This window comes from Sardina pilchardus, chromosome 2, assembly GCF_963854185.1.
Source record: "Sardina pilchardus chromosome 2, fSarPil1.1, whole genome shotgun sequence".
Lineage (NCBI taxonomy): Eukaryota > Metazoa > Chordata > Actinopteri > Clupeiformes > Clupeidae > Sardina > Sardina pilchardus.
This window is the reverse complement of record NC_084995.1, coordinates 45,392,393-45,408,781: the sequence shown is the minus strand read 5'-3', so window position 1 is coordinate 45,408,781 and position 16,389 is coordinate 45,392,393. Positions and strand designations below refer to the sequence as shown.

The 16,389-nt window shown below is 46.3% G+C and overlaps 1 protein-coding gene across 1 annotated transcript in view; it reads left to right on the top strand.

The window, feature by feature from the left end:
• Positions 1-292: 292 nt before the first annotated feature.
• Positions 293-16,389, top strand: part of LOC134075234 (uncharacterized) — a gene marked incomplete in the record, with an annotated part of 50,646 nt that continues 34,549 nt past the window's right edge. Inside the window, 1 exon segment of the mRNA XM_062530792.1 lies at positions 293-446.

Genomic DNA, 16,389 nt, shown 5'->3' with positions numbered 1-16,389 from the left:
ATCTATTGTGTGGCTAATATAGCGTTCATGGCGTATAGGCTATATGAAAAGTATACTCTTCAAACTGCCTAAAACTTGATTGTGAATGTTTGCAGACAACTCCTGCTGTGGGGGTCTATGGGCACAGTGCATGTAGCCTACGAAACCAGAGAAACCAGAAGGCACACTCACACATCACCGGCAAAATCTGCTGGCGACGCCCTATAGTGTCTTCTTCCTGATGTAGCCTAACTTTTTTAGGAGTTTTAAAAATCGCTTCCTTTGATATGTGGGAGGAATCCTGACTACGACACTGTCTTACGCAATCCGCCCTCTGAAAACATTTTGTAAAAAAAAAGGGAAGAAAAGAAAACGCTCTTCTGGTTTCGCTTTGATTCAGTTCCTTAAAAATTGGAGATCTCGGACTGCGGCACGCCACGCACGGTGACCTTCCTGTCCACCGGATACAACAGGTAGGTAAATAGATAGATAGATAGATAGATAGATGGATAGATACTTTATTGATCCCCAAGGGGAAAATCAAGCGCCTCGAACCGAGGATCTTTGACATGTCCATGAATAATTAATCTAATAGGCTACTTGTGTCGAACGCCTTGAGGATCACGGTGTTGTGTGATTTTGTTATTGAATGCTTCCGTGGGAACCATTAAATGTAAACCTAAATCTGAATTAAACAAACATAATGTGTCCTAAAGCACACCTTAAGGCACCACGATGAAAATGCAGTGAACACAGATTTAAATGTTAACAGGAACGGTGGTAGTGAACACTATAATGTAGGTGTGGTGTGACACAGGGCTGGTAGTGAACACAGATGCAAATGTGTAAACAGGGACACGGATATTGAACATGGATGTCATTGTAAAAAGGGACTCTGGAAGTGAACATTGATTAAGATGTGATACAGGAACACTGGAAGTAAACACTGGTTTAGATGTGGGTTGCTGGAACTCATTCAGAGTTAGGGGTGCTGAGAGGTCTGCGCATAGACGTATATATCTATGGGTCTGCGTCCAATGACGTCATATTGAATGCAGCACAAGAGCGCAAATGTGACCAAACGTGACAAGACAAACTTAGCCCACGAATCAAATAATGACGTTAAGAGATTGAGGACTTATCTCGAGAGTTTGTGGGGGTCCAGGGTGCAAAGCTACACACACACACACACACACACACACACACACACACACACACACACACACACACACAGAGTTACATGATATACACACACATGCAAACATTTGCATACATCAGGGGTGTCAAACTGGGCCGAAATAAAGAGAACTGGGTCCAAGTGGAGACTGAACATGGCCTAAATCTTTGGCCTATTAGCTTAGTATTATGGGGGCAGCCGTGGCCTACTGGTTAGGGCTTCGAGCTTGTAACCGGAGGGTTGCCAGTTTGATCCCCGATCAGTCCACGGCTGAAGTGCCCTTGAGTCGTGGAAAAATGTTTCCACTTCTCGAATCCAATTACCACTAATTAACACTTAACACTTAACTAATACTAAATAGCACTCTGGAACAAGGCGTCCGAAGGAGACAATGCAGACAGGAGATTTCTGTAGACTGTTGATCTTTATTCCCTGTATTGCAATGATAGTACAGCAAAAACAAAGTTTCAGGCTGACAGTCAAGACAATAGGGAGAAGGTGAGGTGTCATCCGCTGGGGTACCCGCAGAATGTCGTGCCCCAGGACAGCTGAGGCCTGATTCATATACACCTGGAACACACTTTAGATGTCCCCACCCGTGTCACCCCACTTTTCTTTTAGCCAATCAGCATAGAGTGTGGTTAAACAACCATCTAGGAATTCTTGTGTTTTTCTATTTTTCTGCTTTTAAGTGTCGGTGAGGCCAATTAAAATGATGTAGATTCTCTTGGCTGGGGTGACTGATTGCAAGTTGGGCTTTATGTTTAAGTTTTGGATATAATGAGAGTTGGCTGCTGTAGGCCTTTCTGCCTTCCTCCGAGCTCTACCAGCTGATGACACCCCTTCTCCCTTGACCATGTGGATGAACCTTAGTATGGCGTCTACTTTATGCTTAAGTTTAAGGTATAATGAGAGTTGGCTGATACTTAGGCTTGCCTGTCTTCCTCCGAGCTCTCCCAGCTGATGACACTTGACCACGTGAATGGGCCTTAGTGTGGCGTTCACCTCATACTGCTCTTTTGACTTATTTGTGCGGCAATTAAGTTGGTCCGAATGCTTGTTCAGCACATACCAAGGCCCAAGGGCGTTTGCAGAAAGTGGCAGACACAGGAACATTACAAAAGTACAGTAGGCCCAACATTAAAGCCTTTGAACCATGAATATGTCCATTTAGTCTGGTAAACCACATATGATCTGAAAAACCACCACAGCACCTTGAGTAAGGCACCTAACCCCTCACACACACACACACACACACACACACACACACACTTGAGCAAGGCACCTAACCCCTCACTGCTCCCCGAGCGCTGCTGTTGAGCAGGCAGCTCACTGCTCCGGGTTAGTGTGTGTGTACTTCACCTCACTCTGTGTGTGTGTGAAAGTCAATTAAATCCCAAACCAAACTGAAAATCTTCTAATAGCCCAGGCCAAAGCCATCGATATCTCAAAGTTGCGACAGCCGTTGACTTCCATGTTAAAGCCAGATTAGAGCGGTCACGTGGTTAGTGGGTAGCCTCAGTAGTTCCCTCGGTCCCTGGTTTACTACGGGATTGACAGCAGCGATCGCATTAATATTTACGGTGAATACTCGATGAAAATGACTATAAACTGCATTTCCACATACATATACATTACTCAATGAAAATGCATTATTATGCACACGACTATAAGTCATAAGTTGTATTATATTCATTAATTCTCAATGGAATAGTTCCCGGAAGTGCCGCCATTGTTTGTTCACGGGAGTCAACGGTAGTGTCGCAACTTTGAGATATCGATGGCTTTGGCCCAGGCTACCTACCGGTATGCCGTTCCAAACAAAAAGCATGTCTCACAATAAAGCGCGTGTAAGAGATAAATGCCCTGCCTTGCCTGCCTTCTAGTGTCTGTGATCGTCTACAAGCATAGCTACTGGCACACTGGCCCCTTTACATTTCAGTAAGCAGTGTAAGGCAAATGCCTCGTCAGGATTTGTGGTACTTGCCGTATTAACGGTGCATGCAAAGTACCGTGGGCCAGTTGTGATACACATTAGATATGATCCAGTTGTGATGGACATCAGGTATTAACCAGTTGTGATACACATTAGATATGATCCAGTTGTGATAGACATTAGATATTATCCAGTTGTGATAGACATTAGATATTACCAAGGGGCCATAGGAAATGACATCACGGGCCCGCTGGCTTTGAGTTTGACAGGTGTGTGACATACACACACAGTCACACACAGAAACACACACACACTCACTCACACACAAACAAACAAATGCATACGCATAGACACACACACACACACAGTCATGCGCACACTCACACGCATGCACATATACACACAGGCATATTCACACACACACACACACACACACACACGAAATTCTCCCTGTCCCGCCCTGTAAAGCTTGCGACATTACTGAGTTGGTAGCCAGCTTCTTGGGCAACATGCACCCTGGACGTCATAGCAGCTTCCTGTTCTGGGGGCTTTCTGTTTTGTTGTAACTCCTGAAAGTCTTTTATGGGTATAGAAGGGGGCAACCAATGGAGTCACAGCTCACCAAACAGTTTTTGCGGCTTCTGATATGTATTTATTAAGTGTGTTTGAGGTGTTCTTCTGATATGTATTTATTAAGTGTGTTTGAGGTGTTCTTCTGATATGTATTTATTAAGTGTGTTTGAGGTGTTCTTCTGATATGTATTTATTAAGTGTGTTTGAGGTGTTCTGTATCGTACCATGTCAGCAGTTCTGATTCAAATCTGATGTTAAAATGTTAAAATGTTGAAAGGATAATGATGTGTTCAGGACTGAGCGTGTGCTCTCATAATTATAATAATAATAATAATAATAACAACAATACCATGTGAATTTTAAGAAAATGTGTATTTGAATTGTGAAATCTGCATTTTCCTTTTTCCTCTGTATGCAGGCCAGTTGTAACTGATGGCTCAAGCACAGCTGACATGTTTTGACTATAGATACTTGTTTTGCTTGTCAGAATTAGAATCAGAATCAGCTTTATTGGCCAGGCTTGCGTAAACAAACAAGGAAGTACAACACTCAACAACAACATAAAAACAGTAAGAGTAGAATAAGGACAGTGAGGCATTTATAAGAATAAGAATAAATACATGTAGGCCCCTGTAAAACTGGAGTTTGTTTTATTAACTCAATGTACCAGAATGCTTTGTACATCACTTACTCATGTGTTTATGGCATTCTATGCCTGTATACCAATCATATGTGTTTATTTGTTTTGCTTTTATTTGAATGTCATATTTAACCAATAGTAATGTGTATTTGTTTTATGCCCGCGAAATCGCGGGGATCTGAGAATTCCATCTCTTCAGAGAGCCCGGAGCCGCTCAGTCCCAGTCCAGAGCGTGAACAGATACAGGTCCGTTTAATTTGTGCTCCCAGTTTAGTTCGTTGGAGACTTTCCAGTACTTGCGTGTACCCAGGCCCACGAACTTTTGTGACAAACGGGGAACGGTACGCTGTCTGTTTCTTGGGTTTGCCGTTCAACCGACCTCCAGCTCTCAAGCTAGCTACCTGCTGTTAGCTAGTGAGTGTCACCTCACCTCTCCGGACCTGCAGCTTTCCTGGAAGAGGAACTCGCACGCTCCGGTGCTGAGCCCACCGGAGGTACCGACTGTCCGGCTTTTCCATTGTTGTACGGGAACTCAACTGTGCTCCGGTGCTGAGCCCATCGGAGCTACAGCTTCAAGGACCCCTGGTGTTTCCTCCTCCGGTGCTGAGCCCACCGGCGGACCGACCCCGCTGCCGCTGGTGTCTGCAGCTAGCAGCTACATTGGTTAGCTCGAGGCAGCTGCTGGGCTTCCGCCTGCGCCCGGACAACGGCCATCGGTTCGTCCGACCGAGGTTGAGTGGAAACTTCGTGAGTACACTTACACTGACACACACACACACTCGGTTTCCGAGCGACCGGTGAATCGGGACCGTACGGGCATTGCAGCGGTTGCTGTCCTGCCTGCAGCTCATAGAGCTGCCACCGTGTATGTGCACCAACGGCAAGCGCTTGGGGGGGGTTGATTTTCTATTTGCATATGATTGTTCATGATTGTTTGTATTTGTTATTTGTACTCACATGAGTGTAATATATATGGTAGCTTACTATTTACTCTGTGATTATTTACTCTGTTATTTTCTATGGTTTTATTCTTGTCTTCCACACTGGTAACGTCACTCTTTTAGCTCTAAGCTAAGACGCTAGCCGACCATTGCTGTTAACGTTCAGTTAACATTCCTGCAGCTAGTGAGGGTGAACATTTGTTTCCCCCTCCTCTCTTCCTACTGTTTTAAGCTCTTGCTTGTTAAATAAATAGTATATTGTTATTGTATTATAGTCCTGGGTGTTTTGGTAATTAATTTACACGCAACCACCATTAGGTTTATTTAACACATTTCCCCTTTTATATTTGTTCTATAAGAGTACAATTATACACAAGCTTTCAGGTAAGTGTAGTATTCCTATAGTGGAGGCACCGCGCTATATTTTAATTATTCTATTGTTTAATGCTAGCCTACTAGTAATTTAAGGAGATTTCAGCCAGCTCACCACACCACCGCTGAGAGCTCGGGATCCTGTTTTGCGCCACTGTTAATTTAAACCTGTATGTTTTGCCTGTGCCTTAATAACGCACACCTAGAAAGGGGTTACATTTTGGAGGCTCCGCTGAGATTTTCCTGTTTTACCATACAAGTAGGTAGTGTTTGTAGTGTTTAGTTATTGTTTTTCTCTGTGTAGCTTTTAACATGGACCTTAGTCAGGCTGTTGAGTGGAGCTGTGAGCAGAATGTTGAGTTGTCGCACGGTATTGTGTTAAGCCGAGTGCCACTGGATGTCACTGATGATGTTGTTGGTCATGTGCTTGATACAGTCAAGGTCCTGGGTCCCACACGGATACGTGATCGCCGTGGCGACGACACCGGTAGGCACGTGTACATCTTGGTAGAGACTCGTGATGTGGTAGATTCGTGTGTTTTACCGCCTGAAATAGGTATTCTAGGTGAGGCCGGGCCGTGGGCTGTTCATGCCATAAGTAGCATACTGCATGCTAACCCGGTGGGGGATACTTTTGAGGCTAAGCTGTTGGCATTATTACAGCAGGAGGGTAAGTCGATGGGGGACTTGAAGGCTGTGTTTATGGGCCCTCAGCCCCCTAAACAGGATGTCAGTCTTGTGTTGGTGGACGCCATAGGCAAGCTAGTAGACCGGTGTAACCATACCTCTGCTGAGGCGCCTGGCTATAGAAAGTTGAGGGTGTTCTCAGGATTAAGACCTGTTCCCCCTGGTGAGGAAGACTATGATGGCTGGATGGAGCAAGCCACTCAGATGGTTGCTGAGTGGCAGTGCAGTGATACAGCAAAGAGGCAGCGTATCGTTGAGAGCTTGCGTGGGCCTGCTTCAGACGTTATAAGGTTCTTGAAAGTGAGTAATCCTTGTGCCATGGCTAGTGAGTATTTAGCGGCTCTTGACACTTCTTATGGGTCCCCTGAGAGTGGCGCTGATCTTATGACCTCGTTTCGCCATACTTTCCAGGAGGATGGAGAGAAACTTTCAGCTTTCTTGTACCGCTTGGACAAGGTTCTCTATCGTGCTCTTTTGAGAGGAGGCATTGATGCTACTGGCCTAAATCACGCACGCCTGGAACAGCTGTTTAAAGGTGCACTCATCAATGATGCAATAGCTCTGCGCATGCGAGTGGAGTATACCTTGAGAGATCCGCCCTCCTTTTCGCAGCTGATGCGAGCTGTGAGAGAGGAAGAGCACTGGGTAAGTGCAAGAGAGAGTGCGAAAGTTTCTGTTGTCAGGGCATCTGTTCCCCGCGCGCCTGCCATCACTACTGTCCCTCCTGTTCCGGTGACTGCTGCTGCTGCTTTTCCCCATATGCCTGTGAGTCCAGTGGAGCCTGAGGTTGACACTCTGAGGAGAGAGGTCAAGGAGCTGACTTCTTTGGTAACAAGACTCCTGACTGCTTCTACTTTGGCTCCTGCCTCTCCTCCAGTCTCACAGTGTAGTGTAGGCCAGAACCGAGAGACCACTGCCCCAGCTTTTCCCACAAGGGCTGTTTCTTCCAACTTGTCAAGGTCTACGGCATCGTCTCATGTTCCTGCCATTTTCTGCTACAAGTGTGGAGAAGATGGCCACACCAAGCGGGAGTGCACACGTCCAGAGAACTTGAGATTAGTAAATCAGAAGCTGCATAAGAGGGCCACACAGCAGGGAAACTCTCACGGAGCTCAGTGAAGGAACGGCACAGAGCTCCACCACACAAAACACGTTCCGCTCATTGTTCACCTCCAATCATAGACAACAAGTCACACCTGCCAGCTGGGTTAGTGGGGCCCTCTGCTGAGGTGCCTGTCCAGATAGAGGGAATTTATGCCAAAGCTCTTCTTGATAGTGGTTCCCAGGTCACTATTTTATATCATAGCTTTTATAAAGCATATTTGAAGCATTTGCCACTGCAACCAGTGAAAAATCTGGAAATTTGGGGTTTGAGCTCTCACAAATATCCATATGAGGGATATGTGTCTCTTAGGCTTGAGTTTACAGAGTCTGTCACTGGAGTGCCTCAGGTGGTAGACACTTTAGCGCTTGTGTGTCCTGACCCTCAGACGAAAGAGGGGATAGCCATTTTAGTTGGCACAAACACTCACTTGGTGAAAACGTTGTTTGAGTCTTGCAAAGCACAGGCTGGAGACTGTTTTCTAAGCACTCTGACCATACACCCTGTGATAAAAGAGGCTTTCCAGTCCATTAAGTACACTGGTGTCTCACAGGTTGGTGTAGATAAACATGGTACTGTGTGGTTCACAAAGTCTAAGCACATTGTCTTGAAGCCTGGACAGGTGCTACAGCTTTCAGGGTTGCCTAAATTTCCTGGTGAGCTGAATGAGTCTTTGGTGCTTGTAGACCAGGTCGTTGCCAATGATGGTGGGTCTGCCCCTGAGCTCGAGGTTAGGCCCGAAGTTCATCCAGTCTCGGCTGTGTTTAGTAGACGCATTTCAGTTACTGTGAGGAATATTTCGTCAAAGGAAGTGCTGGTGAAGCGAGGTAGTCCCCTTGCTCACATATTCCCTGTAGACATGGTATCACAGTGTCCGACCCCTAGCAGCTCAGAGTGTAACAGTGTGTTTTCTTCCTCTTCTTTTGACTTTGGCACTTCTTCTATGCCAGAGGAGGCAAAGCTGCGCCTGTGTGAGAAAATGATGCAGAGGAGAGAAGTGTTTTCTTGCCATGAATGGGAGGTTGGATGTTCAAAAAGCACTATGCACGAGATTAGGTTGAACGACTCGAGGCCTTTTCGAGAGAGATCTCGCCGTTTAGCCCCGGCTGATCTGGAGGATGTCCGAAAGCACTTACAGGAGCTTCAGAACCACGGCATTGTTTCCGAGTCTCGGAGCCCATATGCGTCCCCTATTGTGGTAGTGCGTAAGAAGTCTGGTAAAGTCAGGATGTGTGTTGACTACAGAACGCTTAACCAGCGGACCATCCCTGATCAGTACACAGTCCCCAGAATTGAAGACGCCCTCCATTGTCTCTCAGGTAGCAAATGGTTTTCAGTCCTAGACTTGAGAAGTGGTTACTATCAGATTCCCATGAGTGAGGCTGATAAAGAGAAAACAGCATTCATCTGTCCTTTAGGGTTTTATCAGTTTGAGCGGATGCCGCAGGGAATTTGTGGTGCCCCTGCCACATTTCAGAGAGTCATGGAGCGGACTGTCGGGGACATGAATTTTCTAGAAGTTCTTGTGTACTTGGACGATCTGATCATCTTTGGCCGCACTCTAGAAGAACATGAGGAACGGCTCCTAAAGGTTCTTGACAGGTTGAGAGATGAAGGTCTCAAAATCTCGTTGGATAAATGTCAGTTTGGTAGGACGTCGGTGAACTATGTGGGGCATATTGTGTCACAAGATGGAATAGCCACTGACCCCTCCAAAATAGAAGCTGTTGTTTCCTGGCCTCGACCTCAGACAGTTACTGAGCTTCGCTCATTTTTGGGTTTTTGTGGCTATTACCGCCGTTTTGTGAAGAGTTTTTCAACGTTATGCCGACCCCTGAATGAGTTGCTGCAGGGCTGTCCGTCTCATAAGAAGAAGAACTCTAGTTCACAAGCCGCTGACACGAAACCTGCTTTCCGGCCTTCGGAACCTTTTGGTCCCAGATGGAGTGACCAATGTGAGTCTGCTTTTCAGGAGCTTAAGATGCGGCTTACTCAGGCTCCAGTGCTAGCCTTTGCAGACCCCCAAAAGCCGTATGTATTGCATGTGGATGCAAGCCTGGATGGTCTTGGTGGTGTCCTGTATCAGGATCACGTTGAAGGTTTACGCCCTGTGGCATTCGTCAGTCGCAGTCTTTCTCCTTCAGAGAAGAATTACCCAGCTCACAAGCTTGAGTTTTTAGCTTTGAAGTGGGCCATTGTGGATAGGCTGCATGACTACCTTTATGGGGTTAATTTTGAGGTCAGAACGGACAACAACCCGCTGACGTATATAACCAAGTCCGCCAAACTGGATGCCACTGGTCACCGTTGGCTGTCTGCATTGTCGACTTATAATTTCAGCTTGAAGTATAGGCCAGGGCGAAGGAATGTGGATGCTGATGCGCTGTCGAGACGCCCTCACATCAGTCTGTCCCCTGATGATGAGTGGCAAGAAATTCCAGCGCCTGGTGTGAGAGCGATTTGTCAAGTCGTGTCCATGGAAAGAGCAGGTTGTCCCTCTTCTCCGTGTGTTGTTGATCAGATCGGTAGTCATGAGTCAGCCATTCCTACGGCGTACTGTCATGTTGCTACAGTAGCGGCTGATCAGCTTCCTACTTTCAGCCCTGGTGAGCTTCAAGAGGCCCAGAGGAGTGATCCTTGCATAGGAGAGGTATGGCAGGCTATTAGTCTGAAGAAACCTGCCAACAGTATCCAGACTAAGCACCCAGACCTTAAGGTTTTAAAAAGGGAGTGGGGAAAGCTGTCCCTCGACCAAGGGTTGTTATATAGGACTATTAAGCAGGGTGACCAGCGTTTGAAGCAATTGGTGCTACCTAAACAGTTTCATAGCCTTGTGTTTAAGTTGCTGCATGACGATGTCGGCCACTTAGGGTTTGATAAGTCATATAGTTTGGTGCGTGACAGGTTCTATTGGCCCCGCATGAAGCTTGATGCAGAGAAGTACTGTAAGACCTGTGAACGCTGCATCAAGCGAAAAACGCTGCCACAGAGAGCTGCTCCACTTTCCCACATACAGAGTTCTGGACCCTTGGATCTGGTGTGCATTGACTTTCTTTCGATCGAACCTGACTCTCGAAATGTTTGTAATGTCCTGGTTGTCACTGACCACTTCACTCGGTATGCACAAGCCTTTCCCACAAAGGACCAGACAGCTGTTACTGTGGCTAAGACTCTGTGGGAGAAGTATTTTATACATTACGGCTTGCCCACCCGCATTCACTCAGACCAGGGTAGGGATTTTGAGAGTAGACTGGTGACTGAGATGTTGACCATGTTGGGTGTTAAGAAGTCTAGAACGTCCCCTTATCACCCACAGGGTGACCCTCAACCGGAGAGGTTCAACAGGACTTTGCTGGATATGTTGGGTACCCTTGAGTCTCGGCAAAAGTCCCAATGGAGCCAGCACATTGTGCACCTCGTGCATGCATATAATTGCACCCCCAATGAGGCAACAGGGTACTCGCCTTATTTTTTGATGTTTGGTAGGGAAGCTCGTCTCCCTGTTGATATCTGTTTTGGTGTTTCGTCTAATGACACGTCATCTGCGTCACATTTGAGGTATGTGACAAAGATGAAAGAGGACTTGCAAGCTGCTTACCAGCTAGCCCAAGCCTCGGCAGATAGGATGAACCAGAGCAATAAAGAGCGTTATGACCAGAAAGTGCGTTATCATAGCCTGAGTCCTGGGGATCGGGTTTTGATAAGGAATCTGGGTCTTAAAGGGAAGCACAAGCTGGCAGACAGGTGGAGCTCTTGTCCGTATGTTGTGGACAGTCAGCTTTCGGATCTCCCTGTTTACAGGCTTAAGCCTGTTGATGGTGCAGGGCCGGTCAAGGTGATGCATCGTAATCATATTTTGCCTCTGGGACAGGAGGTAAGATTGGGTCCTGTGGTTGATACATCTCCAGCTCCGTGCCCCAGAGTTGTGAGGCCTAGAAGGGTTAAGGAGAATCGTAGGGGTGGTGTCTCTGAAGTGTTGCCTACCGAAACTCTTAGACAACTTAGCTTTTCTGATTCAGATTCGGAATATTGCTGTTATGAAGAGCATGCAGCGGAAAACACTCCTCGGAGTGCCAGCACACAGGTCAGCCCGTCTAAACCAGATTTCACCGCGCCGTGTGTCTCCACCCCATTTAGAGTCCCTAGGCTAGTGCACACACCTAGTGAGGTAGTTGCATCTCCCCTCAACACTGCACTCCCCATTTCTCCACACAGGTCCCCTGAGGTAGTAGAGGATTTAGCAGCTGCAGGCCGGGATGGTAGCCGTCCTGATGTTCCCTCATTAACTATCCCTGCTGCTCCCTTAGACTCAGTACCCTCTGCAGTGTGTAGGTCACATAGGGAAAGGAAGCCTGCGGATCGTTTGACTTATGGCAAACTGGGAGTGCAGAGCAAGCACACTAGTCTAGTGGCGTCACATCTAGCATCAGAGCAGCTTTCTCATGCCTGGTGGTGTTCTCCACAGGCTCTTTGTAGCACATGTACACCCAAGCCATTTCTTATGCCGTGCAAGACTTCCATACACATCTGCCATTACACACCTGCCATTACACCCATAGCTAGCTGTTACGTATTAGGCTGTGTTTGTTGTTTTGGTTGTTGATTTATGTTTTATTTGGTTTCTTACTCTTCTATCTGCCTGTGTGACTCAGCATGGGGGCATGCTGTTTAATTGGTGGGGGGAGAGTGTAGGCCCCTGTAAAACTGGAGTTTGTTTTATTAACTCAATGTACCAGAATGCTTTGTACATCACTTACTCATGTGTTTATGGCATTCTATGCCTGTATACCAATCATATGTGTTTATTTGTTTTGCTTTTATTTGAATGTCATATTTAACCAATAGTAATGTGTATTTGTTTTATGCCCGCGAAATCGCGGGGATCTGAGAATTCCATCTCTTCAGAGAGCCCGGAGCCGCTCAGTCCCAGTCCAGAGCGTGAACAGATACAGGTCCGTTTAATTTGTGCTCCCAGTTTAGTTCGTTGGAGACTTTCCAGTACTTGCGTGTACCCAGGCCCACGAACTTTTGTGACAAACGGGGAACGGTACGCTGTCTGTTTCTTGGGTTTGCCGTTCAACCGACCTCCAGCTCTCAAGCTAGCTACCTGCTGTTAGCTAGTGAGTGTCACCTCACCTCTCCGGACCTGCAGCTTTCCTGGAAGAGGAACTCGCACGCTCCGGTGCTGAGCCCACCGGAGGTACCGACTGTCCGGCTTTTCCATTGTTGTACGGGAACTCAACTGTGCTCCGGTGCTGAGCCCATCGGAGCTACAGCTTCAAGGACCCCTGGTGTTTCCTCCTCCGGTGCTGAGCCCACCGGCGGACCGACCCCGCTGCCGCTGGTGTCTGCAGCTAGCAGCTACATTGGTTAGCTCGAGGCAGCTGCTGGGCTTCCGCCTGCGCCCGGACAACGGCCATCGGTTCGTCCGACCGAGGTTGAGTGGAAACTTCGTGAGTACACTTACACTGACACACACACACACTCGGTTTCCGAGCGACCGGTGAATCGGGACCGTACGGGCATTGCAGCGGTTGCTGTCCTGCCTGCAGCTCATAGAGCTGCCACCGTGTATGTGCACCAACGGCAAGCGCTTGGGGGGGTTGATTTTCTATTTGCATATGATTGTTCATGATTGTTTGTATTTGTTATTTGTACTCACATGAGTGTAATATATATGGTAGCTTACTATTTACTCTGTGATTATTTACTCTGTTATTTTCTATGGTTTTATTCTTGTCTTCCACACTGGTAACGTCACTCTTTTAGCTCTAAGCTAAGACGCTAGCCGACCATTGCTGTTAACGTTCAGTTAACATTCCTGCAGCTAGTGAGGGTGAACATTTGTTTCCCCCTCCTCTCTTCCTACTGTTTTAAGCTCTTGCTTGTTAAATAAATAGTATATTGTTATTGTATTATAGTCCTGGGTGTTTTGGTAATTAATTTACACGCAACCACCATTAGGTTTATTTAACACATTTCCCCTTTTATATTTGTTCTATAAGAGTACAATTATACACAAGCTTTCAGGTAAGTGTAGTATTCCTATAGTGGAGGCACCGCGCTATATTTTAATTATTCTATTGTTTAATGCTAGCCTACTAGTAATTTAAGGAGATTTCAGCCAGCTCACCACACCACCGCTGAGAGCTCGGGATCCTGTTTTGCGCCACTGTTAATTTAAACCTGTATGTTTTGCCTGTGCCTTAATAACGCACACCTAGAAAGGGGTTACATACAGTACGAACATTTAAACATAAATAGATTATATGGGTGGGATAGGGTAATAAGGTAATAGATGTTATAGGTGGGATAGGGTAATAGATGCTATGGGCGAGATAGGGTAATAGATGATATGGGTGGGATAGGGTAATAGATGCTATGGGTGGGATAGGGTAATAGATGATATGGGTGGGATAGGGTAATAGATGCTATGGGTGGGATAGGGTAATAGATGCTATGGGTGGGATAGGGTAATAGATGCTATGAGTGGGATAGGGTAATAGATGCTATGGGTGGGATAGGGTCATAGATGCTATGGGTGGGATAGGGTAATAGATGCTATGGGTGGGATAGGGTAATAGATGCTATGGGTGGGATAGGGTAATAGATGCTATGGGTGGGATAGGGTAATAGATGCTATGGGTGGGATAGGGTAATAGATGCTTTGGGCGGGACAGGGTAATAGATGCTTTGGGCGGGATAGGGTAATAGATGCTATGGGTGGGATAGGGTAATAGGTGTTGTGGGTGGGATAGGGTAATAGATGATATGGGTGGGATGGGGTAATAGATGATATGGGTGGGATAGGGTAATAGATGCTATGGGTGGGATAGGGTAATAGGTGTTATGGGTGGGATAGGGTAATAGACGATATGGGTGGGATAGGGTAATAGATGATATGGGTGGGGTAATAGATGCTATGGGTGGGATAGGGTAATAGATGCTATGGGTGGGACAGGGTAATAGATTATATGGGTGGGATAGGGTAATGCAATTGTCCGGAGGGGGAGTGCGGCCTTGTTGTCCCTGTGAAGGTAGCCATGGTTACACCCCAACAGGCACAGGCAGGACGCAGGATGCAATATACTGTACAATTGAAAGAGGGTGGGAATAGTGCAGTATCAGTATAGACTCAGGTTTAGGATTAGATATAAATATAGTGCAAGGCAGTTCAGTGCAATGGTAATGTATTAATAATAACTATAATATTGAAGTGTGCATGGTATGAGGTAGATGAGCAGAACAGGCTGATTGGCTTATTTGTTGTAAGGAGTTCCTGAGTTCCTGTTCCTGAGTGTTCAGCAGAGTGACAGCTTGGGGGAGAAGTGCAGTATCAGTATCAGTGTAGCCTGAGGTTTAAGGTTAGATATAAATATAGTGTGATAAGGCAGTTCAGTGCAATGGTGATGTATTGATAACAATATTGTAACTGTAATATTGAAGTGTAGGTTTACGGTTTAAGGTTAGATATAAATATAGTGCGATAAGGCAGTTCAGTGCTATGGTAATGTATTGATAACAATATTGTAACTGTAATATTGAAGTGCGCATGATATGAGGTAGATGAGGAGAACAGGTTGATTGGCTTGTCTGTTGTAAGGGTGGGTGCATGTACAGGTTGATTGGCTTGTTTGTTGTAAGGGTGGGTGCAGGTACAGGTTGATTGACTTGTCTGTTGTAAGGGTGAATACAGGTACAGGTTGATTGGCTTGTTTGTTGTAAGGGTGGGTGCAGGTACAGGTTGATTGACTTGTTTGTTGTAAGGGTGGGTGCAGGTACAGGTTGATTGACTTGTTTGTTGTAAGGGTGGGTGCAGGTACAGGTTGATTGGCTTGTCTGTTGTAAGGGTGGTTACAGGTACAGGCTGATTGGCTTGTTTGTTGTAAGGGTGGGTGCAGGTACAGGTTGATTGGCTTGTTTGTTGTAAGGGTGGTTACAGGTACAGGTTGATTGGCTTGTCTGTTGTAAGGGTGGATACAGGTACAGGTTGATTGACTTGTCTGTTGTAAGGGTGGGTGCAGGTACAGGTTGATTGACTTGTTTGTTGTAAGGGTGGGTGCTATTTCTGAGTGTTCAACGGAGAGACAGCTCCAGGGACTGGTTGAAGATCTGCATGAAGATTGGCGCCAGCTGTTTAGAACAGACCTGCAGACAAGAGGGTGATACATCAGGTCCTGGAGCCTTCTTGATGTTCTGCTTCTGAAATGGCCGGCACACATCCTTCTCACAGATAGTTAGTGCAGGTGGAGGGAGGGGGTTGGGTGCTGAGGGGAAATCTATTGCACGTTATGGGTGTGATTATGGGTGCTTTTCAAACCTGCAGTAAAAGTGGTTCAGGTCATCAGCCAGTCTGGATTTTCTGCAGGGCAGGGGGATGGTCTCTTGTAGTTCGTGACCTGCATGTCCTGCAGGCCTGTCCAAACTGGTGCAGGGTCGTTGGCTGGCTATTATTTAGCTTCACACTTGATCTCTTTAGTCAGCTTGTTCCTGGCCTGTTTATACAGGTTCCGATTCCCACTCTGAGCTGCCCGGGACACCACATGTTGCAGAAAACGCCAAAAACACACAAAAAGAAACAAAGTACTAGCGAGCGAAGTGTCGAGGCAGCCTGCGGCGCCAAACTCTGTTTGGGTTGATGTCAGTTATAAGTGAATTTGAATTTCCCCTTGGGGATCAATAAAGTATCTATCTATCTATCTATCTATCTATCTATCTGTCTATCTCTATCTATCTATCTATCTATCTATCTATCTCTCTCTCTATCTATCTGTCTATCTCTATCTATCTATCTATCTATCTATCTATCTATCTCTCTATCTATCTGTCTATCTCTATCTATCTATCTATCTATCTCTCTCTCTATCTATCTCTCTCTTCTCTTCCCTCTCTTCTCTTCCCAGACATGGAGCTGGTGGAGAAGGTCTCTGAGTGTGTGAGCCCGGTCCTCAGCGTAGCGCTAGCGCTGTACGAGTGCTACAA